At 43.8% G+C, this 7,074-nt stretch overlaps 1 long non-coding RNA gene across 1 annotated transcript; it reads left to right on the top strand.

Moving 5' to 3' along the window:
• Positions 1 to 696: 696 nt before the first annotated feature.
• On the top strand, positions 697 to 4,455 carry LOC141089406 (uncharacterized). The gene is made up of 3 exons (XR_012232275.1): positions 697 to 775; positions 1,423 to 1,471; positions 4,297 to 4,455. It is a non-coding gene; the product is annotated as an uncharacterized lncRNA (long non-coding RNA).
• Positions 4,456 to 7,074: the final 2,619 nt, after the last annotated feature.

The following is a 7,074-nucleotide window of genomic DNA, read 5'->3' on the forward strand; positions in this document are numbered from 1 at the left end:
AAAAATTAATAAAATTATTTGAAAAGAATAGAGATGCGCAAATTTGATTGAGTCCCAACACACAGGCTCTCCATGCATGTGTTGTGACTGTGACACAGCCACGACACATGCAGCTGCAGAGCCGAATAACTGAACAGCCAGAGCAATCCATGTATCCAGGTACCCTCTACAGCTTATTCGGTAAGCACTATAGCTTGCCGAATAAGAAGGAACCCGATCAAATTTGCTCATCTCTAGTCAAGAACTACAGGAAACATCTATCCTCTGTAATTGCAGACAATGGTTTCCATACCCCGTGAGAAAGCTATCTGGCCATCTGGCGAAACGTATGTTAGAGTACCTTGGTACTTGTAATTTGTAATTGAACTTTTCCACATTATTTCCCTTTTCTATGATGTTTGTACATGATCATTTTTATTTGGTTCCACTGGGAATTACTATGTAAAGCTAAATATGGTTTTATGGACTTTATTACTATTTTTACTCCGGCCACATGGCCATATTGTGTAAGTTTAATGCTATCTATTGATTATACCCACCCTCTGATGGTTTTCCTGTGATTTCCCTGTATAGGACTTTTTCATCTTATCATGTTCTTTGTTTGTTTTTTTATATTATATGGATTGTATTCTTATGTATCCAATAAAATTATGTATGATTTCTGAATTTTTTTGTGACTATTCACCTTCTTTGAATAGGAATGATCGTCAGGGATCGTCGAGGGACGTGGAATGGATTTACGGCTGACCCCTTTGGATTATTTAATTTTTTAAAGGTAATAAAAGGGTAAAAGAGGATCAAGGAGTATTTTGAACAATAAAAGGGCTTTTTTCTGTGCGTGTATTTATTACTTTTGACTACGGGGCTGGCAAGGGGGGTGTCTGATACCTCTCCTTTACTAACCACTGCGCTTGATGTCAGAGGATGTTACACAGCTGACATCAACCCCAAAATATTACCCCATTTGCTAACGCACCAGAGTAAGCTTGAAGAGCAGCATCAGAGCAGTTGTCTGTTTTACCTGCTCTTGTTATGAAATATAAAGGGAACCATGCACCTTTTTAAATTTTTTTTTACATATTGCATCGGCCAATCACAGCTATTCCAATACTTGATATGGCTGTGATGGAGCCTGAAGTGCTCACCCTGAAAAAGATTGTTGATTGGCTGCGCTGCCTTTCAACAAGCTTTGCTTGGACCGCCAAACCAGAACAGTAATGCGGACTTCCGGGAGAAGTCAATGTCCAGGGTACGGGCATGGTCCAGTATGGAACCCGAACTTTACAATTCGGGTTCACCCATTCCTAAAGATATATTGTAATTTAAGTTTGCTTTATTTAAATAGCATATTATATGTATTATTCTACTGAGTTGAGCTATTAATTAAACATGAGTGTAATTTGCTTTCATTACTTCCATCAGAAAGAAGAACGTACATTTATAAAACATATTGGCTGACCGGGACGGTGTAGTATGTACCTAATCCCTTGTTTTGTGAATGTGCTCTCACTGTAAATTATGTTTTGCTTTTCATTTAAATAATCATAAGTGCACATAATGACATCTGTAAATGACTGTTTACAAATGCAAATTATATTTGTCTATCCATCTATCTATCTACAAAAAAAGTAAAAAAGATGACCAGCAAATCCAAAAAGAATAAAGCAATTGTGAACAGGTGCAATGCTCGTAGCTGCTATAGCTGCATAATATCAAAACAAAGAATACAGCACCACACTGTAAGTGGTAAGATGTATGAAAACATTAAACACATGAAACTTAGAAAGCATTACTGCTATATGAAGGTACTTAGCGCATAGATTAACCAATTCATCAGGGCCCATCAAGGTGACCTTTCTTTGATAGGACCGTAAACCTAATATTTATCAAACATGCACACTGCGCTCACCTGGGGCCGGGACTCTACGACCGACGTCACCACTTCTGGTGCCGCGGCCTCTCTGGGGGTCCTGTTGGGTGCGCATGTGCACCTCTCAAACTTAGTCCCATGGCTGCACAATATTGCAAGTGTACTAGCGCACTCTTTCCTGCTCTGTCCCCAGCCATGCCATCTCTATGGTCCTGGAGGACCTGACCCAGAAGTCCCTGTACTCTTGTCCTATATCAGGCTACCTCTTCCTATGGGAGGTGCCTGATTATTGTTGTGCTTCCCTGCTAGGCCTGCTTGATCCCTGCTCGGTCGCCCTCTGAATTCGGGTCCCTTGCCTTGTGCTCTGTCGTGCTCCATAGCACACGCTCTGCCTCTGCTCTGTGCTCCGCTGTGCTTCCCAGCACGCACTCTGCTCTGTGCTTTGTCATACTCCATTTCACATGCTGAGCTCCTGCCTTGTGTCCTGTCATGCTTCTTAGCACTCCTTCTGCCTTGCCTTGTTCTCAGGCGTGCTTCCTAGCGCGTGCTCTGTCTAACCTTGTGCTCTGGTGTGCCACCTTGCATGTGCCCTGCTTTGCCCGCACCCGGGCGTGCTTGTCTGTGCGCGCCACACGTGCTCCCGTGTACTCGCCTTCCACTACCCAATATCTAATGCACTCCAGTGAACACGCCTTGTATTGTCCTGAACCCTCCGTACTTCCGTATACTTGCCTTGTACTGTCCTATACCCTGCATGTCCCTGTGTCCACACTTTGCACACTCCTGTTTGCTGCACCCTCCCAGTTGCATCCTGCAGACACACTCATTCATGTCTCCTGTGAGCTGGCCACCTTACCCCCTTGGGCTTGCCCCTGATACTCCCTGTATAGGGGGTGGTCCTCACTAGGTCATCTCGCCCTAGTTAGGTTGATGCTACGACCCAGAGGGTCCACTCCAGGAGTCGTCACGGCAAGTAGGATACAGCACTTTTTGACTGAGCACTCTTCCCATCCGCCTAAGGTGGTTTTTATTTAGTGCTGGATGCTACCTGCCATTCAAATTTGCATCTCCACCAGCAGCCATTTTGAAGATGGAAGTATTGGTCACTTTGTGTGGAAAGCTACACCAACAAGAGAAAGTGATCGACCTCTTTACCAAAGAATCTGTCAGAGAGCTCTTCTTGACAGTCTACCAGGAGAGTTTGTATCTTTTTTCTCTGCTTTTTTCTTAGCTCCTGGCAGCTGATTTATGACTACAAACTACATTAAAGTTTATCGTGCATGCAAATGTTTGTAAAATCCAAATAGTGCAAAATTTGTAACAAAGCCCAAGTGCAAAAATGATTTTTGGCTCCAAAATCCATGCATACAAGTAAAAAAATATGGCCACAAAGGTTGCTAACCACTTTAATTTTCAGATTACTGTATGTTTTCTAGTTTATACCCATGGCCAATCAACAGTGTTAACAAAGTAGATTAGGTCTTAAATAGCTCTTGTTGGTGTAGCCACCCACTGTGGAAAATAGGTAACAAACTTAAAACTGCCACTGACCCTTCTGGTTCATGTACATACTATAGATCATGTCCCTAGCGGTTCCTGTGGGAGCAGAGACAGACTAGACTATGGCAACTTGGACTTATGCTGCCCGAAAGGACATCAAGCCCTTGAAGTTCCTCCTAAAGAATGGGGGGGGGGGCAGAACAGAGTGCAAATTACCTTTAGAATGGAAAGTGTGATGGAATAGAAAGATCTTAGAGTGAGTGAAACGAACCACAAAATTCTTAGTAAAGGATTAATTATGACCTGTAAGAGAATAATACATTCAAGGGAATTTGTAGTTATATTCCACGATGCCGCAAGAATGGATTCCAGGAGAGAAATGTCAAAGATTCCCAGTGATTTATTCAACGCGTTTCACGTTGAATAAACCACTGTGAATCTTTGACATCTCTCTCCTGGAATCCATTCATGCAGCAGCGTGGAATATAACTACAAATTCCCTTGAATGCATGATTTGTTCTGGTTGTTGAAGACCTGTGGATCTGCAGCAGCCGTGTTATGAATAGGTCACAGAGGAGGATGGCAGGACCAGGCTAAGCCACCAGAAAAACATAGAGGTTGGTAACTAAGCGGATTGCAGACCCCCTGATCCTATCCACACAACTGGCAGTAACATATGGGCGGTGATCCTGCACAGCCCCAGCAGGAGCAAGCTGACCCGCACAAAGCAGAGATAGACAAAACCAGATCAAATGCAAAAAGATTAGCAAATGAACCACTTAGCTGAACCATGCAGGAATAGAGCAGGAGACATTAGACCTCAGAAGGCACAGGAAGAAAATCACCAGCAGGGATTGAAGGAAGTCAGCTGTCTTAAATACTCCAGTTAGAAACCCCAGATCTCCATTCATCATTATCATTATCAGGTGGCAAGCCTCTGTCAGTCCGACCAGCTCTACTACCTCCAGTAACCACCAGAGGGAGCCCAGAAAGAGAACTCACAACACCTCTGTCAATCTGACCAGCTCCACTACCCAGAGGGAGCCCAGAAAGAGAATTCACAACACAGCCGCCAGTCTTTATGCTTTTTCTCATCCTAACCAGGTGAGCAAATTTTGTGTTATATTCTCTCCTTGTAACATGAATAAGACCCTATTGCACTTTCTGTCTCCCTTTCTTTGCAATGACTGTTAGAGAATAAGACCTACTTCCTAAAAAGAAACAGAAGACAGGTGCAGGGTAAAGAACATAAACAGGAGAAAGATAAACCGTTCACTGACTGGCTTAAACTACAGCAGTATGGCTGGACATCCAAATGAGACTATCACCAGCTGGAAATACCAACTGGGAGGAAAGTATATAAAGCTGCACCCAAAAGGTGATAGGGCAGGGAAATGAGTAAATTGAAACACCTGTTACCCTAAAAAGACTTTATAAACCATTTGTTATATGCGGTGCAGTGCCACAAGGATCTAGAGAGAGCCAAAGAATGGAGCTTTGATAAGCACTTTTTCATAAGCTGTCCAATAATGATCCATTTAATTAGGGAGACAAAACAAGTGTAATGTTTTGAAGAAGTTATGGCCTCTCAGCTAGAAGTGAAAGGTCAAAATGAAATTAAACTAAATGTGAAAAAAATCTGCAGCAGTTTCATTCATTAACTAGATGTTTTCTTAGTATTTTTTTCTTCTTTGTACCACTTTTTATCCATTTTCTTGCTTTCTGTTTTTTCCTTTTTGATGAACTTTGCATTGACAACTGATGAGTTGTATCCCTGTTGGACACACACCTTTGGAGTCTTCATTTGAATTTTCACTTTATTTAAGTCAGATTATAAAATTGTTTCTTATTCCTGTGTTTTCTTCCTGAAGAAGTTAGATTACTTTTGAAAAGTGTACAAAATAAAACCACATTACTATCATCCTTGCCGAGGTATATCTAGGGGGGAGGAGCAGCCGGCATTTACCTCGAGCGCAGCCGTCAGGGGGGCACAGTCGAGCCACCTAATGTGGCGGTGCACAGTGTCTGCCATCCCCCGGACTGTGAGTCAGTCGTTCTCTGTACCAGCTGTCAAGCTGACAGCCGACACAGAGAAGCTGCAGCACGCCGGCTCCCAGGGATCAATTGCAGTCGCATCGGAAGATGCGAGTGCAATTGAAACTCTGACCGATTTGGAGTGGAGTTGGGGGCATGTAATGTGTGTGGGGTGATTTGGAGTGTGGATGCGGACATGCAATGTGTATTGGGTGATTTGGAGTACGGATGCGGGCATTTAATGCATGTGGGAAGATTTGGAGTGGGGATGCTGACATGTAATGTGTGTGGGGTGATTTGGAGTGGGGATGCGGGCACTTAATGCATGTGGGGAGATTTGGAGTGGGGATGCGGACATGTAATGTGTCTGGGGTGATTTGGAGTGGAGATGTGAGCATTTAATGCGTGTGGGGAGATTTGGAGTGGGGATGTGGACATGTAATGTGTCTGGGGTGATTTGCAGTTGGGATGCGGGCATTTAATGTGTGTGGGAAGTGGGGATGGGGGCATTTAATGCGTGTGGGGAGATTTGGAGTGAGCATGGGGGATTTAATGTATGGGGTGAGATATAGAGTGGGGATAGGGATTTAATGTATGGTGTGAGATTTGGACAGGGAATGGAGGATTTAATGTATGGAGGGATTTGAAGACACAAAATGAGGAGCAAAGGGGGAGATGCAGAGCATGTATGAGGAAACAGTATGGGGGCATGGATGAGGAAACAGTATGGAGGAATGGGGGGCATGAATGAGGAAACAGTATGGGGGATGGGTGCAGACACAGTATGGTGAGTGAGGGCATGAGTGCAGACAGTGTTATGAATGGGTCACTGAGGAGGAAAAAAACAACAAGCTAAGTCTCAGAAAACCAGAGAGGTTGGTAACTATGCAGATTGCAGATCCCTGATCTTAACCACACAACTAGCAGCAGTCGTGGAGCGTTCCTACGATGGTCCTAGATGCCTTCGTCACAACCGGAGAGCTACATAAGCCTAAAGCAGGAAAAGAGGAGAACTAACTGCACCCAGAGCAGACCCCAAAGGAAAGACAGCCCCCCACATGTATTGACGGTGAAACAAGATGAAAACACAAACAAAGGCAGGAAAATAGGCTGAGCAAACGACTAACTAGAAAGGACAGGAAAGGAAAGCCACTGTCTGCAGTCTGCCAAAAAACCCTACCAAAATAATGTCCAACACATCTGATAGCAAAATTAACCCTGAAGTCACTAGACTTCTTCCACTATATCAGCACTCTGAAATATTCTGAAACAGAGCAAAAAGAGGCCAATCTAATAAGGGACAAAAAAGGCAAATTGGCAAATACAGATAAATAGGAGTGGAAGTTCAGCATAGCCCCATCAGGGGCAGGCTGACCACACAAGAAACTGAATTGGCCAACAAGCGCAAGTGTGAACATTAGCAAAAAACAAACTTAACTTGAGAAGACTGGAAGAGATCTGAAGTCCAAGACCTGAGAAGCAGACTGAATCACCAGCATCAGGATAGGGTGTTGGCTGTCTTATATCCAGTCTGATACTCCAGAGATCCAATCGTTATCCTCCTCATCAGGTGGCAGATCACTACCACTTAAACCAACCTCACTACCTCCTGTCACCACCAGAGGGAGAGCGGAAGGAGAACTCTCAACTGGTGGAGCAGAAAATGAGTT

This window comes from Dendrobates tinctorius, unplaced genomic scaffold (assembly GCF_039654945.1).
Source record: "Dendrobates tinctorius isolate UK_male_01 unplaced genomic scaffold, ASM3965494v1 ptg000008l, whole genome shotgun sequence".
NCBI lineage: Eukaryota > Metazoa > Chordata > Amphibia > Anura > Dendrobatidae > Dendrobates > Dendrobates tinctorius.